A 23398-nucleotide genomic window follows, 5' to 3' on the forward strand; every position below is an offset into this window, starting at 1 on the left:
AGTTCACCCTGATCTACATGAACAGGTAGAGAGCAGGCAGCTTCAACAAAGTACATACCATGACAGCACAAATGTGTCACGTGAGATTGAAAACCATGATCCTGTATTTGTATTGAATTATGGACAAGGTCCCAAGTGGCTTCCCGGCACTGTCGTGGCCAAAGAGGGGAGCAGGGTGTTTCGGGTCAAACTTTCAAATGAACTCATTCACTGGAAACACTTGGACCAAATTAAACTCAGATTCACTGACTATTCTGAGCAACCAACCTTGGACCCTACCTTTTTTGATCCCCCAACATACACACCAGTGGCAACCGACACCACAGTTGATCACGAAGCAGAACCCATTATCCACAGCAGCCTAGCAGGACCCAACACACCAGGCAGCCCAGCAAGGCCAGCTGCACAGCAGCCCAGCGAGGTCCCAACAAATGATTCAACAACACCAGCTTTCACACCGAGACGATCAACCAGGGCAAGAAGGGCCCCAGATCGACTCACATTGTATATAGTTACACTATTGACTTTGGGGAGAGTGTTGTTATATATGTGGACTTGTATTTACTCTGTACAGCCACCAGAGGGCTCAGCCCCTGGAGTCCCAAGGGATCCCACAATCCCTTGGGAGCACAGGTATTTCAGGAGGCTTCACAGGTTGGAGAAGCACTCTGGAGACCTGCAATAAAAGGCTAAGGTCACACTTTACTTTGAGTTCACAATGTTCAGTCTGACTCTTTCTCCATACATAACATACTCCATCTCTCCCCTTCTACATCAAAACCCTAATCTATGCCTTCATCACCTCAAGCCCTTTTTGCTAACCTCATTGCATCAACCTTCTAAAGCTGCAACCCATTCAAAATTCCACAGTCAGCATCCTCATCACAATATGTCCTGCACTCCTTTCAAGCTCTGCCCCAACTCTCACCCCCCCACCCTTGAAAAAAATTTGGTCCTCTTGAAGCTACACAAGATCCCTATGTCCCAGTGTATCACTTGTCCTTCTTGCTGTGAAGCACTGAAACATCTGATATGATCCAAATATCTTACTGAATTATTATATAGTCCCAGCTGAAATGTGTTTTAAAGTAAGTATTTAACCTCCCTCCTCCAATATACATACGCAATAAAATGTAATCCTCAAACTTTAATGATGTTTGGCACAACAATCTGGAACGATTTATTGTTAAAATTGGCCCCTGGAGTAGGTAAAGCAGCCTACAACTGATAATAGTCATTGGGCAACAGTTTTCTTTGCAACAAAGACTTTGGGCCCTGTTCACTAACACTTTGCAGTATCCACCTAATCCCCTCCCAAACTGGCTGATCTTAGGGTAAGTTTATTATTAAATTACCATTTAACAGCAGAAAGCTTTTGCTGCAAATTCATTGAGGCGGTATATTAAAGGGTGTGGTGACATGTCCATAACATTTCTGTGGGCACTTCATGCTGTACTTGTTTTGTTAGACTCTCAAATAGTTGTTGCATTTGGAAAAATAAATTGGAATTCTCTGTGCAGCAGCTCTTTATTTTGGTTTTAGGTAGTAGCCTCTGGCCATATATCCAGTAATTACTCCAGCAAGCGCCTCAATGGAGGCTGCACTGAAAATGGGTGGGCAGAAAGAATAAAAGTAATCTCTAAGTTTTCATGTTTTTTAAAAAATTTAGCTTCTTGGATATTTTGTATATTTTTACAGAATTCCTCAGGTGCCAGTGTTACATATTTGAAGTGGGAGAGGGAGAAGAGGGAGAGTAAAGCCTGTTAACATTCTCTTAGTGCTGCCACTGGTTGTCTCAATAAACTAGAGTTCAAAGACAGTCCACTGTCGGGTGACCTTTCGTAATAGCAGCTAGTCAGAAGTGAAATGAGCTTTTGTAGTCTCAGTCTAGTCATTATAGGATGTGAATTCATAGCCCAGAACATTTACTTTAGGCATTTTTACAATATAGAAATTCACCCAGCGGGAGATATATGTGTCTCCCTTGGCCAGCCACACTCTGGCATAAATGCTCGTGGAAGCAGCAGTATTGTAGACCCTCAAACAGGTGGGTCGATGAATATGCCATTGGATTAAGGGAGCCAAGTTCAGAACAGCAAACACAGGGAGCCAATCTCTGACATTTCAGTGATTCAGCAACTGGGTCTACACATTGTATACTGGACCTCAATGCTCATCATCATCATCATAGGCAGTCCCTCGGAATCGAGGAAGACTTGCTTCCACTCTCAAAGTGAGTTCTTTGATGGCTGAACAGTCCAAAACGAGAGCCACAGACCCTGTTACAGGTGGGACAGACATTCATCGAGGGAAGGGGTGGGTGGGGCTGGTTTGCTGCGCGCTCCTTCCGCTGCCTGCGCTTGACCTCTTCACGCTCTTTGCGTTGAGACTCGAAGAGCTCAACGTCCTCCTGAATGCACTTTCTCCATCTCGGGCAGTCTTCGGCCAGGGTCTCCCAGGTGTCAGTGGTGATGTCGCACTTTACCAGGGAGGTGTTGAGGGTGCAACCAATAGGTAAAGGGGTAGAATAACTCATGGATGTCACTCTCCCAAGATAGGAGAGAAACAACTAAGCAATATAGAGACATTTTTTGGGAGTGGTGGGAGTGGGGGAGGGTTGTATTCTGACAGATCTAGGGGTATATTTACCTTGATATTTTTTAATTGATGAGAAAGTATAGGTACATAAACAGTGGAATAATAACCAATAGAAAGCGGTTACAGAAGTTACCATTAGTGTCACTATTCTGAGTCTTGCTCTAATTCCAAAATGAGCCAAATGAAATTAACAAGAAAAAATGTTGCCTGTTAAGGACTGCTAAGCTTTGTAAAAGGCCAATCACAAGAAGTGCAGACTGAAATACGAAGGGTAGGATACAAGTGAAAAGGAGTCCTAAACTTACGCACAGATTTGACTTTGTTGAATGAAGATTTTGAAGTTTTGCAATACTGACAGAAATAAGTAATACGGGGGAGTTTCAGTCTCACAGAATGGGTGCAGCAACATTTTGGGGCCGAAATTTACCTACACCCGAAACAGGTTGCACCTTCCGCTCCAGAAGTATTTTTTCTGCCGCTCCAGATGAGGTTACCTCTTTCTGTAAATTCAGCTCTTTGTCCTTTTTTTTGCAGTGGACCAGAAGTCAGTCATAATGGGGGCAGAAGTGCGGCAGTGGGTACTCCTGAAGGATAAGTTCTTCTGGTGTCAGTCAACAGTGGAGCAGAGATAACGTGTGTGCATCACCACGCCCTCCCCTTCACTTAAAGGGGGGGCGTCTAGGGCATTTTAAAACTTTGGTCCACTGGGCCACCAGGGAGGGTTTCGACCGGGTCAACGGTCTGGCACCCAAGAGAGGGGTGCCAGGCTGCCTGTTGGCGACCCGGCCGAACCCAGGGGCATAATTGTTAGCCCGACCTAGCAGTCGGCCGACAAAAGAATAAACATGGCGGCCGCAGCAGTGCGCCACGCTGCCATGGCTCACAGAGTGAAACTGGTGCACCGGCAGAAAAAGCTGTTAGGGGCACCACCCGGAGTATTAAAGATTTTTGCTGCTAAATTTCACGAGCGGTGTGATGGAGGTGTGGAAGATCGGCGGTGCGCCCTTTGATGACGCACTTAGGACCATCGGAAGCAGCGGAGCGGAAGTGGGGACCGCCAGAAAAATCCCCGAGGTGAATTTCGATCGTGGCGGCCATTGTATCGGAAGTCAGCAGTCGCTTGACGCCGCCACTTTCTGGCGGTAAGTGTCCTTTTTGGGAGCTCAATTTCGGCCCCTTTATCTCTTAGAGCAGCAGGAGAGGGCAGTGAATGAAGGGAGAAGAAGTGGACTTACCACATCAAACTCTGCTGCTTGGGTAGAAGGGAGGATTGATGCCTAATGAGGATGTGATGGCAAAGAATTGTCACTGACTGTACATAGCATTTGCAACACAAGTCATTTGGTTCAACTGGTCTATGCCGGTGTTTATACTCCACACAAGCCTCCTCCCACTCTAACTGCTGGACTAGTGCTCCAGACAACGTGAATTCAAATCACACCATGGCAGTTTGTGAATTTGAATTCACTTTATTTTTTAACCTGGAAATTTAAATCATTGGTAACAGAAAAAGTGATCACGACGTGTTGAATTGTTGTAAAAACCCAACTGGTTCACCAGTGACTTAATATCCTTTAAGGAAGGAAACCTGCGGTCTTTACTTGGTCTGGCCTATAAGTGACTCGAGTCCTACACACCAATGTGACTGACTATTAACTGCCCTCTGAAGTGGCCTAGCAAGCCCTTCAAGTTATATCAATAAGGATGGGCAAGAAATGCTGGCCTTGCCAATGATGCCCACATCCTGAGAATGATTGTTTTTAAATGACGTCTCCCCAACCTGCCTTTGGATCCCTCCATTCCCTTCCCTTACATTGATCAATGCTATCTGCTTCCATCATTCCATGTGGTAGGGGGATCCACATTCTCACCATTCTCAATGTAAAGACATTCCTCCTAAATTCTTTATTTCATCTGTTAATCTATGAATGCCAGTTGATCACTCCAAAGTTCTCTGTGCATGATATTGCTGGAGACTATCTACTCACCAAGCTAACTGACTTCTCTAAGTATGAAACATTGGGCAGGTTTGAGGTCTTTGAATCCCTCCTTCATGATTGTCTCCAGCATTGTGCAAGTGAGTTGAAACCAATTACAGCTGTCTTACCCAACCTATCCATACCAGCTTCCACTGCCACATGTACAGAAAGTAAGGAAACAAGCTGCTCAACACATTCCCTATGTTCTAACATCGTCCATTGGAAAGTCCACCAACAATAGCCTTTATCACAGAGACAATGCAGGAACGGCAGGCAGCATGCCAGACCTCTGCCCTGCATATGCTTGACCTTCATCAATCTCTTCTTCTGCTAGTTCTACATCACCAGTACCCTGTGTTTCACTGAAAGTTCCCTCATGCACACCAATATATATTTGACATGAGGTGTCTGGATTTGCACTGGTGTTTGCTTCAAATGTGTCCGATGATGATTAGAGCACTGCTAACTGTTGCTCTCTGGCTGAACATTATGGCAAACCATTTGTTTCTTACTTTGTGAAGAGAACACATGATACCAAGCATTTGTTCACAATCAGTATAAATGGCGTAAATATGATGGCGTAAATCACAGAATGCAGTACAGTCGATTTGCAGTCATTCAATCTCATCAGGCTAAACACATTTAAGACCATCCAAGCTGTAACTGTGGAATTTCTGTTCTATGAGAATAGTATTTCTGCAGGGTTGAGGAGTCCACCACCAGTCCCACTCCTTGCTCTGCTATCATATACAAGTTTTGCTTTAAAACATAAGAATTACAAGGACTGATATGATTATTTATTACATGTTTTTTTTAATATCTAGAAACAGCTATTGTTTAACTTAGTCCTCATATATGTCCTTCAAATCTATATTAAAACAATGTGATTTACCACATGGATTTTCATTCCTTGTTTATGTGAACAAAGCATTTTTTTTTAATCTATGAAACAAATACCTCTTTACTTCATCTTCATGTATATCTTATTGCTGTTATTTTACAGTAATATTCTTGCCAAATTTTGGCACTCATTTCAAGGCATGACACTTGTTCTAGATCTCCTTTCAGTTCCTCACAGTAGTCAGGCCCAAGTTCACATGCTCTGTGATACATTGCCAAACATTTTGTCTCCAGAGTGTTCTTGTGATCAGTTCAGCCTGAGTGAAAAGGTACTCCTGTTTCTCCATGACTCAATCCACAAGGACATTCATAGTACAGTCACTGAAGCATTCCTTTCAAATTTGACACTGAACCGTTACTGTAAAGTTTTGTGTGCTTAACAGCTGGATTAATGAAACGTTCATCATTTAAATTGGTTAAGTGGCTCATTAGCTGCATGGGTAATATAAAATGCGTATTATTACAGGTGTATCATGTTTGGTCTATTTGTTGGCTTCACATTAATAAAGTTGTATTGCACAAAATCGCCCACAGCACTACTTCTCTTACTGGTCATTTGAAGCTGCCCAAAAAAGGTTCTTTATGTTTCTTTTTAAAAGAGGCAATTATGAACTCTAGTTGCCTAATTTGGCAGAAACAGGCCAAACCCAAATCCCTTATTGTGGGCATCTCACCGAATAAAACTAGTCATCAAACTATAAAGGTCTAAAAACTAGTGGAAAGGTACAAAAATAATTTAAAAGTCTAATGGAATGTTAGCCTTCATCCGGCATGGACATGATGGGCTGAATGCACTCCTTCTGTGCCATAAATTTCTATCATTCTATGATTCAAGGAGGTTGGAATACAAAGAGGTGGAAGTGATGCTACAGTTGTATAAAGCTCTGGTTAGACCCCATCTGGAGTACAGCATTCAGTTCTGGGCAGTCCACCTCAGGAAGGATATTTGGAGGGGATGCAACACAGATTCACCAGAATACCAAGACTAAAATGTTTACATTTTGAAGATAGGTTGCATAGACTAGGCATGTATTCCCCTGAATATAGAAGATTAAGGGGTGATCTAATTGAGGTGTTTAAGATTAAAGGATTTGATAGGGTCGATAGAAACTATTTCCTCTGGTGGGGAAGTCCAGAACAAGGGACTATAATGGTTAAATTAGAGCTAAGCCATTCAGGGGTGATGTCAGGAAGTACTTCTTCAAACAAAAGGAAATGAAAATCTGGAACTCTTTTCCCCAAAAAGCTGTTGATGTAAGGTCTATTAAAATTTTCAAAACTGAGATTGGTAGATTTTTGTTAGGTAAGGGCATTAAAGAATATAGAACCAGGGTGGGTAAATGGTGTTAAGACACAGTTCAACCGCGATCTAACTGAAGGACACTGAATGGCCAACTCCTGTTCCTATGGATTCAATTTTCCCCAAAGCCGTTATTTGGCATACTTGAAGAGTTACGCCCACTTTTTGGGGGCCCAACTATGCCCCCAAAAAATCATCCAACTTTCCCCGTTTGAATTGTTGATTTTGACGCCGCGAAGCCTGTCCTTTAGCTTTGGGGATGGAGCCTAAGATCAGGTTGCCAGGGTAACGAGGAACACACTGCAGGCTGAGGCTGGAAAGTGAAATATACAACACATTCTGGCCAGCTCACAGCAACCTGCACAAGCACCTTGCACATTGCAGCAGCCTTCCAAATTATTAAAGAGTTTATGCCAAAAGTCTATCCCCCCCCCTCTCCTCCCAGTGCCCAGTGCTGCTCCTAACCCTGGCCGAAAGGCTTCCCTCCCCTGCCGGTGCTGGTTGCCGCTGCTAGCCCTGGTTGAAAGGCCTCCCTCATCCTGGTGCCGATTACCGCTGCTAGCCCTGACCGTAAGGCTTCCCTCCCCTCCCGGTGCGCCAGTTGCCGCTCCTAACCCTGGCCAAAAGGCTTCCCTCCCCTGCCGGTGCCGGTTGCCACTCCTAACCCTGGCCGAAAGGCCACCCCCCCCTCTCCCCTCTCTCCTTTCCCACTCTCTCTGCTCTCCCCCTCTCTTTCCCTCTCTGCTGCTGCTGTCTGGGCCATGGAACTGCATCTGCTGCGTTGATTCTCTTACCTGCGCCGATTTTGTTAACTGCCCAGAAGGTTTTTCCAGAGTGGTCACATATGCTGTCCTAAGAGAAATTGGAGTAAATCGGAGCTGGCCAAACTTGCTTAGATGGGCAGAATTGGCGAAGGTGGCAGGTTACGCCCCCAATGAGGTAAAAAAAATCATAGCCTAAAAAAAATCCTACCTAAATGAATTACGCTAGCACAGAAACTTCGGGGAAACTTGGGGATTTGAATTTACTCAAAAAAAAACATTGCACGCCAAAGAAAATTGGGGAAAATTGAGCCTATGTTTCTATTGGCTACTTATCATTTTACATTTAAGCACAGAAGCTTTACTTTGTACTTGAGAGGCAAAGGAGATTGTAGTGGACTGGAAAGATGGAAGTCAGTTCTTCTATGCCAGTGTAGTACTTTTGTTTGGTAAGTGTTTGTGATTTCATATTTGTATGCAAATAAATTGAATTTAAAGGGAATACATTTATTGCTTTTGCCATGAGTCTCACATACAATTCTCCCTATTCACTTTAAAATTCTAATAATTAATTTAGGTTATCCTGATAGTCACTGGGGATGATTTTCAACTGCCACCCACCCGTTTCTTACCTGAAAAATGGCCAGCCGGCAGAGAAAAACCCACTCTTTCCTGGCTCTAGTTCAGCCTAAGATGAATAAAAACAAGAAAAATTATGTTCTCCTAATAACAGCTGAGAGGAGCCAAGTGGCGATCCAACATATGCTATCACTAAGAACATTGTTTGCTGGAATTTGGCCACTATGTTAAACAGCGGTTTGGATAATAACACAGGCCAGGAGCATCACATTGGTGATGTACTGCTGATCTTTCCTACTGAAGGTTATACCTAATCCATTTTAGTCCAACCCAGATCTTTTAGAACTAGATCAAAGGCAGATACCAATAGCTGCGCTTGATCATGACTTAAATGCCAGCCTAATCTTACCTGTGGTGTTGAAACAAAGGCTTGATCAACTCTTCTGAAATTTTCTTGAAGTATTTAATTTTCAATTAAACTGTCAACATTGCTCGGTTTTAAATACTAAGGTGACATTCAGTACGTAGGTGGTTAGTCGATAGCATTCTCACCTCGAACTCAGTGGGTGCAGTTTCTTGAGCAGAATTTGAACACATAATATACGTTGATGTTTCATGTGTCCTGGGCAATATTTATCCCTCAATCAACATAACAAAAAAAAAACAGATTATCTGGTCATTATCACATTGCTGTTTGTGGGAGCTTGCTTGTGCACAAATTGGCTGCCGCGTTTCCCACATTACAACAGTGACTACACTCCAAAAGTACTTCATTGGCTGTAAAGCGCTTTGAGACGTCCGGTGGTCATGAAAAGCGCTATATAAATTCAAGTCTTTCATCTTTCTATACTACTGCCGGAGTGCTGCATTATCAAAGGTACTCTCATTTTGATAAGAAGTTATACCAAGACTCCATCATCCTGTTCAGGTGGATATTAAAAATCCTATAGCCCTATTCAAAGAAGAACAAGTGAGTTCTTCTGGTGTCATGGCCAACATTCCTCCATACCCTAATACTCCCTAAAATAGATTAACTGAGCATTTGTCTTATTGCTGTTTGTCGGATCTTGTTGTGCACAAAATAGCAGTTGCATTTGCCGACATTACAGTTCCTAAATTTCCAAGCAATGCATTGTATGTAAAGCACATTGAGATGTTTCTGAATGCTGTGATAGGTACTATACAAATGCAAGTCTTTCTTGAATACAGGGTACTCTAATTATGTGGAATGTTCTCACAGTAGATCCATAAACAGCATGTCAGCATCTTGCTTAACATATATGCAGGACAGCACAACACTAAGCATAAACTAACAGATCTTGGTGTTCAGTGACCTGATTAACTAAGAATCTATACTGAGAAAAATTCACAAGCTCCTTTTATTTATTTCATTATGAACCCCCCCCCCCCCCACACCCACACCCCTACCACTCACTCCCTAACAATATATATGCTATGGCATTTTGTCATCTATTGCATTCATAGTGTACAGGGTGGAAGTGTACATGATACAGTGAGATAAGGAGTAGCCCTTACAAAGTGGATTGCAAAAGACCTTGGGCCCGAATTTGATGAAGGCCCCCGCCCGCCCAAGTGTAGCCCAAAGGACCGGCGATAGCTGCCGAGGTCCCTGATGGTTCTTTGGGCGGGGTTTTCATCACCCAGGTCCCTCGAAGGTCGGCGGCAAATTTGCGACGTACACTGCCAATCTGGGCAGCAGCGGGCGGGAGTTCCCATTCTCGGCAGCAGAGGCGCTTGCCACCCAAGTGCCGCTGAGGATGGAATCGGGCCCACGGAGGGTTGAAGAGCTGAAAATTAAATTCATCAGAAAAAAAAAATCCATTGGAAGGCCTTCAGGCGGCACCATTGAGGTAAGTCGCTGTAAAAAAATGTTTTTTTTTTAAAGTTTGCGAACTTTTTTCAGGATCGTCATACCTACTGTCGGGGACAGGCCAGCCATCTCTCAGCAGTTCACCCCCGTTCTGGCGTTGACTTCTCCCCGCATGAATCTGGCATCTCGACGGGCGGGAATCCATTTACGCCACTCGGCCATCCGCTGACGTCAGCCGGCGGTTCCCGGTGGCTCTCCCTCCTGCCCGCTCCAGCCCAAATGAAAAGTGGCACTGGGCAGAACCCGAAGAGGAATGTCGGTGGCAGTCGGCAGCAGTGGGCGGTGAGTCCATCAAATTCGGGCCCCTTGAGATTGTTTCTGGGGAGTGCTGATAGTGTTCGGATCCACTATTGTACTTTTCCACTGAGTAAATGTCTGGTGGATTTGGTAATGCAACCTTTGTGAATTATCACATTCAAGTGGAGTGAAATATGTTCTCTTGAATGGTACTTAGCCCTGTGGGAAATGGTGTCAATGTGTCAACCAGCTGCTGTCAATGGGCCAGATACGAGGACCAGATTTTGGAGAATTTCTCATGAGTCAGTTTCAATGAATACATGATTTTCTCAGACTAAGCTCTTATTATAATGTCTTCAACCCACAATGGTGGTTGTGACAGTCTGTTTGTTTTTGCTCAGTGGAATGCATTGCTGGGCCTTGGTTGGAGAAAGCCTAGAAACTTACTTGTCATGTTTGGGTCTGAGGGACTGAGTCAGCTTGGAAAGATATTGGGGAGAAATTTCAGGCAATGTGGTGAAAAAAATCTGTTATTACTGAACACAAGAAGGATTTATCTATGCAATGTGAGTCATGAAAAATATACCTGTACATGGGGGAAGAACCTGATTAGCTCGACTCTATATTGTGATTTCTTGGAGATACATCCTGACAGTGTTGAATTTCACTAAAAAGTATTTGTATCCATCTATTTTTGCTGTTTCAAGCAATAAAAGTTCAAGATAATAGTACAAGTCTAACTGTTGAGTGACAAGATAAATCTCATGTGAATTCATATGCCCTATGTTTGGGAAAGAAGGGAGAAGACATTTCTACTACTCTGTGGCCTAGAAATTTGGTTGCTTAGCGCCCATTGTTTGGGCACTACTGATGTCGAATTGGGATCAAAATGGCATCCGAGCAACATGCACACACTTCTGATGTGGACTACGTCGGATGTCCTCTTGGTGAGGGTGGTAGGGTGGCCGTAAGGAGCGTACGTTACAAGTATGATAAGTGTGCAATGCTGATTTGATGCCAGCGCTGCCATTTTCATCATCATTGCTGGAGCTAATGCCCTCTCTTAACTTCGCACAGCTGAACATGTGTTCAGCAGCAGGAAGGCCCCCCCCGGCCCCACCACCAGTGATATTTAAAGTGATCATTAACAACTTACAGGTAACTTGATTTTTGATTTCTACTGGCTCCGTGTAAGTTTGTGGAAGTGTTTGGAGGTTTCTAGAGATGTTTAAACTTGGTGAGATGATAGGGAGTGGTGGTGCAAGTAGAGAAGGCCTTGCTTCTGACTTCAAGGGTTCTGATCAGACCACTTATCCCAGTCATGGGTGCTGTAGTTGCCATCCCCCTTGGCCTGCAGCATGATAGGGAGATGGAGCAGATGCAACGAAGAAGAGGACAAGCTGCTTGCAGAGGGAGGAGGGGGAGCGGGCGGGGAGAAGGGCTCTCAGCAGGAGGCCTTACCCACCTACGGTCTTCCGAGAGCAATTCTCTTACCTCAGCCTGAGCCAGGAGCAGAGTCTGAGGCGTCCATGCTTTATGAAGGAGGTGCTCACAGAACTCTGCCACTCCTTGCAACCAGACCTGTAGCCTCACTGCAGGGCAAGGACAGCGCTGCCAGTGGCTGTGAAGGTGACCATGGCCCTGAATTTCCTTGCATCAGGACCCTTCCAGAATGGAGCAGAAGACATCTGTAACATCTCACGGTTCGCCGTCCACTGTTGCACAAGAAAGGAGACAGAAGCTCTTTAAGCTCGGAGAAGGGAGTTCATTGTCTTCTTTCTAACCAGAGAAAAACAGATGGAGTGTGCACGAGGCCTTGCCAGGATAGCGGACTGCCCCATGGTGCAAGGCACCATTGACTGCACGCACGTGGCTTTGCGGGCACCGTATATAAATGCTGAGATGCATCGCAACTGCAAAGGTTTCCACACGCTAAATGTGTGGTTGGTGTGCAGCTATGCTCAGCACATCATGATGGTCAATGCCTGGTATCCTGGCAGCAGTCATGATGCTTTTATTCTGCGCCAATCCGCTGTTCAGTCTTTGAGCCACCAAGACAAACCAGAGGGTGGCTACTGGGCGACAAGGCCTATCCCTTGACCACCTGGCTCATGACGCTACTCTGCAACCCAAGCAAACATGGACAGCATGCATACAACAAGAGCCATGCTGCCACACAAAACATCATAGAGCAGATCATTGGGCTGCTGAATCAACGGTTCCACTGCTTGGACCACTCTGGAGGAGACCCAGTACTCACTGGAGCATGTGTCTCGATTTGTCGTGGTCTTCTGTATCCTCCACAACCTGGTCATCATGAGGGCACAGCCCTGCCAACAGAGATACGGCTGTCAGCTCAGGACAGGAGGAGGAGGAGCAAGAAGATGAGGAAGCGGAAGAGGAGAAGGAGGGAGATAGAAACATAGAAACATAGAAACATAGAAAATAGGTGCAGGAGTAGGCCATTCAGCCCTTCTAGCCTGCACCGCCATTCAATGAGTTCATGGCTGAACATGCAACTTCAGTACCCCATTCCTGCTTTCTCGCCATACCCCTTGATCCCCCGAGTAGTAAGGACTTCATCTAACTCCCTTTTGAATATATTTAGTGAATTGGCCTCAACAACTTCCTGTGGTAGAGAATTCCACAGGTTCACCACTCTCTGGGTGAAGAAGTTTCTCCTCATCTCGGTCCTAAATGGCTTACCCCTTATCCTTAGACTGTGACCCCTGGTTCTGGACTTCCCCAACATTGGGAACATTCTTCCTGCATCTAACCTGTCTAAACCCGTCAGAATTTTAAACGTTTCTATGAGGTCCCCTCTCATTCTTCTGAACTCCAGTGAATACAAGCCCAGTTGATCCAATCTTTCTTGATAGGTCAGTCCCACCATCCCGGAAATCAGTCTGGTGAATCTTCACTGCACTCCATCAATAGCAAGAATGCCCTTCCTCAAGTTAGGAGACCAAAACTGTACACAATACTCCAGGTGTGGCCTCACCAAGGCCCTGTACAACTGTAGCAACACCTCCCTGCCCCTGTACTCAAATCCCCTCGCTATGAAGGCCAACATGCCATTTGCTTTCTTAACCGCCTGCTGTACCTGCATGCCAACCTTCAATGACTGATGTACCATGACACCCAGGTCTCGTTGCACCTCCCCTTTTCCTAATCTGTCACCATTCAGATAATAGTCTGTCTCTCTGTTTTTACCATCAAAGTGGATAACCTCACATTTATCCACATTATACTTCATCTGCCATGCATTTGCCCACTCACCTAACCTATCCAAGTCACTCTGCAGCCTCATAGCATCCTCCTCACAGCTCACACTGCCACCCAACTTAGTGTCATCCACAAATTTGGAGATACTACATTTAATCCCCTCGTCTAAATCATTAATGTACAATGTAAACAGCTGGGGCCCTAGCACAGAACCTTGCGGTACCCCACTAGTCACTGCCTGCCATTCTGAAAAGTACCCATTTACTCCTACTCTTTGCTTCCTGTCTGACAACCAGTTCTCAAGAGATGGGGAAAGCAGAAGGAAGAAGGCATCACAGACAGTCCCTTTCTGGCTGGAATATCCAGGATCAACTCATCCGTGACGAGAGCAGGAGAGTCCGTGGCGAGAGCGGGAGAGTCCATGACGAGAGCGGGAGAGTCCATGATGAGAGTGGGAGAGTCCATGAGTTGCAGGGAGTCCAATTTCAGGAGGTCGGCGATTCGGTAGGCCCTGAGGTCAGCGAGTTGGTAGCCCTGAGGTCGGCAATTCGGTAGGCCCTGAGGTCAGCGAGTCGGTAGGCCCTGAGGTCGGTGAGCCGGTAGGCCCTGAGGTCGGTAAGTCGGTAAGCCCTGAGGTCGGTGAGTCGGTGAGTCGATAGGCCTTGAGGTCGGTGATTCAGTAGGTCCTGAGGTCGGGAGTTCAGAGGCCGGGAGTTCAGAGGCGGAAGGTCGTTGAGGTGAGTTGGTAAGCAGCTCTCTTTTCCCGATTTTCTTTATTTCTTTTTAACTAGGTCGGGAGTTCGGAGACTGAAAGGTTGGGAGGCTACAGAGGTCGGTGAGGTGAGTTGGTGAGTAGCTCTCTTTTCTCTATTTCTTTTTAAGTAGATTTTAAACTAGATAAGGCTAACTAGAGGGATGGCAGTGCAGCTCAGTCCCATGGAGTGCACATCCTGCGGCATGTGGGAAGTCCTGGAAGCTTCGCGCAGCTTAGACAACCATATGTGCAGGAGGTGTCTCCAACTTCAACTGTTCGAGCTCCGCGTTTCGGAGCTGGAGCAGTGGGTGGAGTCAATAAGGTGCATCCGCGAAGCTGAGAGTTACGTGGATTGCACGTTTCAGGAGGTGGTTACCCCGCAGCTTAAAGGCGGCAGGTGATGGGGAAGTGCGTGACCACTGTTAAGTGTTGAATAAAGAGTCAGACTAGATACCGCTAGCTCAAAGTAAGGTGTGACCGTAGTCTTTTATTACAGATCTCAGAGTGCCTCTCTAGTCTGTGAGGCCTCCTTATATACAGGTGCTCCCAAGGGATTGTGGGATCCCTTGGGACTCCAGAGGACAAGCCCTCTGGTGGTTAGACATGGTATTTATCGGTTTACATACATAACAACACTCCCCCCTACCCCAAAGTCAATAGTGTAACTATTTACAAGGTAAGTCGATCTGGGGCCTTCCTTTCCTGGTTGATCGTCTCGGTGCAAATGCTGGTTTTGGTGAGTCATTTGTTGGGCCCTCGCTGGGCTGCTGCGCAGCTGGACTTGCTGGGCTGCTGGGGGCGGTGAGTCCTGCTTCGTGGTCAACCGCTGGGTCGGTTGCCACTTGTGTGTGTGTTGGAGAGTCGAAAAAGGTGGAGTCTATTGTGGGTTGTTCTGGATGGTCCGTAAATCTGAGTTTGGTTTGGTCCAACTGTTTCCTGCAGGTGAGTCCATTTGAGAGCTTGACCACAAACACCCTACTCCCCTCTTTGGCCTAAACAGTGCCAGGTAGCCACTTGGGACCTTGTCCATGGTTCAACACAAATATAGGATCATTTATCTCAATTACACATGACACATTTGCTCGATTATGATATGTATTCTGTTGAAGCCGCCTGCTCTCTACCTGTTTGCATAGAACAGGATGTACTAACAAGAGCCTTGTCTTAAGTGCCCTTTTCATGAGCAGTTCCACGGGAGGGACCTCAGTGAGCGAGTGGGGTCTTGTGCGGTAACTAAGCAGGACTTGGGATAAGCGAGTCTGCAGTGAGCCTTCAGTTACCCTTTTCAAGCTCTGCTTGATTGTTTGAACTGCTTGTTCTGCCTGACCGTTGGACGCTGGTTTAAACAGGGCAGATGTGACATGTTTGATCCCATTACGGGTCATAAATTCCTTGAATTCAGCACTGGTGAAGCACGACCCATTGTCACTTACAAGGACATCAGGCAGGCTGTGCGTGGCAAACATGGCCCACAGGCTTTCAATGGTGGCAGCAGACACGCTTGCCAACATTATCACGCATTCAATCCATTTGGAGTATGCATCTACAACCACTAAGAACATTTTTCCCAAGAAAGGGCCTGCACAGTTGACATGGACCCTGGACCACGGTTTGGAGGAACAGGACCATAAACTTAGTGGCACCTTCCTGGGTGCATTGCTTAACTGTGAACATGTATTACATTTGTGCACGCAGGACTCTAAGTCTGCATCGATACCGGGCCACCACACGTGGGATCTGGCTATCGTTTTCATCATTACGATGCCTGGGTGGGTACTGTGGAGATCATTGATGAAGGTGTCCCTGCCCTTTTTTGGCACCACTACCCGATTACCCCATAGGAGGCAATCTGCCTGTATAGACATTTCATCTTTGCGTCGCTGGTATGGCTTTATTTCCTCCTGCATCTCTAACAGGACACTAGACTAACTCCTGTGAAGCACACAGTTTTTTGCTAAGGGACAGTAAGGGGTCTTGGCTCGTCCAGGTTCTAATCTGTCGGGCGCTAACAGGTCATTGCTCACTCTCGAATGCTTCCATTACCATAACTAAATCTGTAGACTGTGCCATCTCCACCCCTGTGGTTGGCAATGGCAGCCTACTGAGAGCATCGGCACAGTTTTCTGTGCCTGGCCTGTGGCGGATAGCGTAGTTGTATGCGGACAACATGAGCGCCCATCTCTGGATGCGGGCCGATGCATTCGTATTGATCCCCTTGCTTTCAGAAAAGCGGCTCGTGGTCGGTTTCCAATTCAAATTTGAGCCCGACAGATATTTCCTTTATCCCGTAAACACACACTAACGCTTCTTTTTCGATCATACTGTAGGCCCTCTCGGCCTCAGACAGACTTCTGGATGCATAAGTAACCAGTTGCAATTTCCAAAATTCATTAGCTTGTTACAATACACACCTGATCCCGTACGACGACGCATCACATGCTAGTACCAAACGTTTACATGGATCGTACAACACAAGCAATTTGTTTGAACATAACAGCTTCCTTGCTTTCTCAAAGGCATTTTCTTGGCTTTTACCCTATACCCATTCATCTCCTTTACACAGTAAAGATTGCAGGTGTTCTAACAATGTGCTAAGACCCAGTAAGAAATTACCAAAATAGTTCAGGAGTCCTAGAAACGACCGCAGCTCCATCAAGTTCTGTGGTCTCAGTGCATTCTTGATTGCTTCCGTCTTCGAATCGGTGGGCCTGATGCCATCTGCCGCAATTCTTCTCCCCAGGAACTCCACTTCAGGCATCAGGAAAATGCACTTCGAGCGTTTTAGCCTGAGCCCCACACGATTAAGCGGACTAAGAACCTCCTCCACGTTCTGCAGGTGCTCGACGGTGTCCCGACCTGTAACCAAGATGTCGTCCTGGAAGACAATGGTGCGCGGGAGCGACTTCAGCAAGCTTTCCATGTTCCTCTGGAATATTGCCGCGGCCGATCGAATCCCAAACGGGCATCTGTTGTAAACGAAGAAACCTTTGTGCGTGTTGAAGCAGGTGAGGCCTTTCGACGATTCCTCCAGCTCCTGCGTCATGTAGGCCGAGGTCAAGTCCAGCTTCGTGAATGTTTTCCCTCCCGCCAGCGTCACAAATAGGTCGTCTGCCTTTGGTAGCGGGTATTGATCCTGCAGTGAGAAACAATTGATAGTTACTTTATAATCACCACAGATTCTGACGGTGCCGTCTCCCTTGAGGACTGGAACAATCGGACTGGCCCACTCATTGAATTCGATCAGCGAAATGATGCCCTCATTGCAGCCTGTCCAGTTCAATCTCCACCCTCTCTCTCATCATATACGGTACTGCTTCTCGCCTTGTGACGGATGGGTCGCGTCCCTGGAATCAAATGGATCTGCACTTTTGCTTCTTGGAACTTCCCGATGCCTGGTTCAAACAGCGAGGTGAACTTGTTTAAGATCTGGGCACATGAAGTGTCGTCGACGGACGAAAGCGCTCAGACATCCTCCCAGTTCCAGCGTATCTTTCCCAGCCAGCTCCTGCCAAGCAGCATGGGGCCATCGCCCGGTACCACCCAGAGTGGTAACTCATGCACCGCTCCATCGTAGGAGACCTTTACGGTAGCACTGCCGATTACGGGAATCAGTTCCTTTGTGTACGTTCTCAGTTTAGTACGAATATAAATCAGGACTGGCCTTGAGGCCTTGCTGCACCACAATTTATCGAAAGTCTTTTTGCTCATTATGGACTGGCTTGCACCCGTGTCCAGCTCCAGGGACACCGGGAGTCCATTTAATTCAACCTTCAGCATTATCGGGGGACACTTTGTGGTAAATGTGTACACCCATATACCTCTGCCTCCTCTGTCTGAGGCTCTGGTTCGTCGTGATCCACCATGGATCTGTCCTCCTCTGCAACATGGTGGTTTGTAGGATTAGCAGGGTTTGCAGCTCGCCTGCACATGCGTTGGAAGTGTCCCATTGTTCCACAGCCCTGGAAAACGTATCCTTTGAAGCGGCATGAATGGAATCGATGATCACCCCGCAGCGCCAACAAGGTGTTAATGGCTTTGTATTCATCACCCTTGAGGGTGGACTCTGAGTCATCTGCGGACGTGCAGCTGCAGGCGTGTAAGTCCTGCCCTGTACATTTCGATTCGAAAACAACATTACCTTGTTCACAGTACTTGCAGCAGCACTCGTGTGCTGAGAAATTTGTTTGGTATTGTTACTGGTGGCGATAAACGCCTGGGCTATCACTATGGCTTTACTCAAGGTTGGGGTCTCTAAAGTCAAAAGTTTGCTAGGTATTACTTCATGGCCAATGCCAAATACAAAGAAGTCCCTGAGCATGTGCTCCAAGTGACCTTCAAATTCGCAACGTCCTGCAAGGCGTCTTAGCTCGGTGACATAGCTCGCCACTTCCTGGCCTTCAGACCTCTTGTAAGTGTAGAACCAATACCTCGCCATCAGAACGCTTTCCTTCGGGTTTAGATGTTCCTGGACCAGTGTGCACAACTCATCGTATGACTTGTCTGTGGGTTTTGCTGGAGCGAGCAGATTTTTCATGAGGCCATACGTTGGTGCCCTGCAAAGGTGAGGAGGATCGCCCTTCGTTTGGCAGCGTTCGCTTCTCCTTCCAGCTCGATGGCCACAAAGTATTGGTCAAGTCGCTCCACGAAGATTTCCCAATCATCTCCCTCCGAAAATTTCTCCCGGATGCCCACGGTTCTCTACATTGTTGCAGTGGGGTTCATCATTTGTATCTCGTCGCCAGTTGTTAAGTCTTGAATAAAGAGTCAGACTAGATACTGCAAGCTCAAAGTAAGGTGTGACCGTAGTCCTTTATTACAGATCTCAGAGTGCCTCTCCAGCCTGCTCCCAAGGGATTGTGGGATCCCTTGGGACTCCAGGGGACAAGCCCTCTGGTGGTTAGACATGGTATTTCTAGGTTTACATACATAACAACCACCAGACGTAGTAAGTGTGCTAGGCAAGTAGCGCAGGAGTGCCCCCGTGAGTCCATCTCGCTTTCAAACCAATATACAATTCTGAGTATCAGTAAGGACAATGGTGCCTCTGGGGAGTGCAGCCAGAGCCAATTTCAAGGCACCACAGGTGGCTTAGCTGCACAGTGGGGAGGGGCGAAGAACCAAAAAGCCCTTGTGATAGGGGATTCTATATTTATGGGAACAGCCTGGCGTTTCTGCGGCAATAGACGTGACTCCTGAATGGTTTTGTGCCTCCCTACTGCCAGCATCAAGGATGTCACAGAGCGGATGCAGGGCATCTTCAGGGGGGGAGGGTAAACAGCTAGAGGTCATTGTCCATATCGGGACCAGCGACATAGGTAAAATAAGGGATGAGGTCCTACAGGAAAAATTTAGGGAGCTAGGAAGAAAATTAAAGGGTAGGATCTCAAAGGTAGTAATCTCCGGGTTACTACCGGTACCATGTGCCAATGAGTATAAGAATAGAAGGATAGAGCGGATGAACACGTGGCTGGAAAATTGGTATAGGAGGGAGGGCTTTAAATTCTTGAGGCATTGAGACCGCTTCTGGGGGAGATGGACCTGTACAAATCGAACGGGTTGTACCTCAACAGCACTAGGGCCAATATCCTCGCGGGGAGTTTTGCTAGTGCTGTTGGGGAGAGTTTAAACTAGCTTGGCAGGGGGATGGCAACCTGAGAACGAATTCAAAAGGGAAGTAAAGCAGAAGTTGGATAGCAAGAATCTAGAAAGCAAATCTGTAAGCGAAGAAACATGGCTTAGTATGTAGTAAGCAAGGAGGTCTTCCTGTGCTGAATGGTATATACTATAATGCAAGGAGTATAGCGAATAAGGCGGATGAGCTAAGAGCACAGGTAGACACTTGAGAGTATGACATCATAGCCATTACAGAAACATGGCTGAAAGAGGGGCAGGTTTGGCAGATCAATATTCCTGGTTACAGGATTTTTAGACAAGATAGAGAGGGGGGTAAAAAGGTGGGGGGAAGGAGTTGTGGTACTGATTAAAGAAACTATTACAGCGGTGAGGAGGGGTGATATATTAGAGGAATCATCAACTGAGGCCATATGGGTCGAATTGAAAAATAAAAAAGGGACGATCATACTGCTGGGAGTGTATTATAAACCCTCAAACAGTGGGAGGGAGATAGAGGAGAAAATATGTAAGCAAATTGCTGTGAAGTCTAAAAACCATAGGGTAGTAATAGTAGAGTTTTTAACTATCTAAATATTGATTGGGACAAATTTACTGTGAAGGGTACAGAGGGTGCGGAATTCTTGAAATGCATTCAAGAGAACTCTTTTAGTCAGTATGTAGCAAGCCCAACACGAGAGGGGGCGGATTTGGATTTAGTTTTGAGGAATGAAGCTGGGCAGGTTGAACGGGTATTAGTTGTGGTGCACTTGGATGCCAGTGACCATAATTCAGTCAGATTCAAGTTGGTTATGGATAAGGACAAGAATAGGCCTGCAATAACAGTTCCAAATTGGGGAAAAGCTAATTTTGCTACGTTAAGGAGTGATTTGGCCATAGTGGACTGGAAACAGCTACTTGTGGGTAAATCGGTGTCGGAGCAGTGGGAGACATTCAAGGAGGAGATCTGAAAGGTTCAGGCCAAACATGTGCCCTTAAATAAAAAGTCTGGGAAAAAAAGAGCCTTCTGGATGTCTAGGGACTTACAGGGGAGGATTCAGAAAAAAACGGGACGCTTAAGTCACATATCAACGGCTAAATACTTTAGAATCTTTAGAGGAATATAGAAAGTTAAGAGGCAAAATGATAAAGGATATTAGGAATGCTAAGAGAGAGCACGAGAAATTCTTGGCCAAGATTAAGGAAAACCCTAAGATGTTCTATAAATATATTAAGAGTAAGAGCGTAACTAAGGAAAGGGTAGGGCCTATTAGAGACCATGAGGGTAACCTTTGTGTAGAGGAGGAAGATGTTAGTAGGGTTCTTAACGAATACTTTGCATCTGTTTTCACAAAGGAAGGAGGTAATGCAGATACTGCCATAGAGGAGGAGTGTGATATTCTGGATGAAATAAATATAGTGAGAGAGGAAGTATTAAGGGGTTTAGCAGCTTTGAAAGTAGATAAGTCCCCAGATCTGGATGAAATGCATCCCAGGTTGTTGAGCAAAGTAAAAGAGGAAATAGCAGAGGCCTTGACCATTATTTTCCAGTCCTCTTTGGATATGGGCATGGTGCCGGAGGATTGGAGGACGACTAATGTAGTACCCTTGTATAAGAAGGGAAAAAGGGATAGGGCAAGTAATTACAGGCCTGTCAGTGGTGGGAAAATTATTGGAAAAAATCCTGAAAGGCAGGATAAATCTGCATTTGGAGAGGCAAGGATTAATTAGGGACATTCGGCACTGATTTGTTAAGGGAAGATCGTGTTTGGCTAACCTGATTGAATTTTTTGAGGAGGAAACCAAGAGGGTGGATGAGGGTAGTGCGTATGATGTCGTATATATGGACTTTAGCAAGGCTTTTGATAGGGTCCCGCATGGTAGGCTGGTCATGAAGATTGAAGCCCATGGGATTCAGGGCAAAGTGGCAAGTTGGATCTAAAATTGGCTTGGAGATAGGAAGCAAAGGGTAATGATTGATGGATGTTTTTGTGACTGGAAGGATGTTTCCAGTGGGGTTCCGCAAGGCTCAATTCTGGACCCCTTGCTTTTTGTGGTATATATCAACGATTTAGATTTGAATATAGGAAGTATGATTAAGAAGTTTGCAGACAACACTAAAATTGGCTTTGTGGTTGATAATGAAGAGTAAAGTCATGGGCTGCAGGAGGATATTAATCTACTGTTCAGGTGGGCAGAGCAGTGGCAAATGGAATTTAATTTAGAGAAGTGTGAGGTGATGCACTTTGGGAGGGCTAATAAGAAAAGGGTATACACATTAAGCGGTAGGCCACTTAATAGTGTAGATGAACAAAGGGACCTTGGAGTGCTTGTCCACAGATCCCTGAAAGTAGCAGGCCAGGTGGATAAGGTGGTTAAGAAGGCATACGGAATGCTTGCCTTTTTTGGCCAAGGCATAGAATATAAGAGCAGGGAGGTTAGGCTTAAATTGTATAATACTTTGGTTAGGCCACAGCTGGAGTACTGCGTGCAGTTCTGGTCGCCGTATTATAGGAAGGGCATGATTGCACTAGAGAGGGTGCAGAGGAGATTTACTAGGATGCTGCCTGGAATGGAGAATCTTAGTTATGAGGACAGATTGGATAGGCTGGGTTTGTTCTCATTGGAACAGAGGAGGTTGAGAGGAGACCTTATCGAGGTGTACAAAATATTGAGGGGCATGGACATAGTGGATAGTAAGGGTCTATTTCCATTGGTGGAGGGGACTATTACGAGGGGGCATAGTTTTAAGGTAGTTGGTGGAAGGTTTAGAGGGGATTTGAGGGGGGGGCTTCTTTACGCAGAAGGTTGTGGGGATCTGGAACTCGCTGCCTGGAAGAGTGGTGGATACATAAACCCTCACCACTTTTAAGAGATGGTTGGATGGGCACTTAAAGTGTCATAACCTGCAGGGTTACGGATCTAGAGCTGGTAATTGGGATTAAACTAGATGACCTTTTGTTGGTCGGCGCAGATATAATGATAAGTACTGCAGGGAATAGAATACGGCCAAGGTGATCGCCTGGACTAGTTTCGGTCGCTTGGATGGGTCAGAGAGGAATTTTCCCAGACTTTTTCTCCCTAAATTGGCCTGGGTTTTTATCTGGTTTTTGCCTCTCCCAGGAGATCACATGGCTCCAGTTGGGGTGGAGTGTCAATGTTTTTAGTATAAGGGGTGTTGCAGTGGTGTGGGGCAGACTGGTTGGGCTGGGTGCTCTGCCTTTCCGTCATTGTTCATGGGTTTGTATGTAACCTTTAGGGCTGTTGACAAAGGGCCGTACGGCTCTTTGTCAGCCGGTGCAGAAATGATGGGCCGAAATGGCCTCCTTCTGCGCGGTAAATTTCTACGTTTCTATGTTTCTGTTTCATTCGCCTGTGGTCCAACTGACCACAACCCCTTTCAACATTAGTTCCCCACCTTATCTTCCCTCTGTTACTGACCATCACAGCACCCCCTTGGCCACAATGCTGAAATAAAAGCCAACATTCCAATCAAATTTTATCCATCTATCCAACTAATATTACATCAAAAAATCAAAGGATCATCCTTGTGCATTCCCTTAG

Source organism: Pristiophorus japonicus, chromosome 9 (assembly GCF_044704955.1).
Source record: "Pristiophorus japonicus isolate sPriJap1 chromosome 9, sPriJap1.hap1, whole genome shotgun sequence".
Classification (NCBI taxonomy): Eukaryota; Metazoa; Chordata; class Chondrichthyes; family Pristiophoridae; genus Pristiophorus; species Pristiophorus japonicus.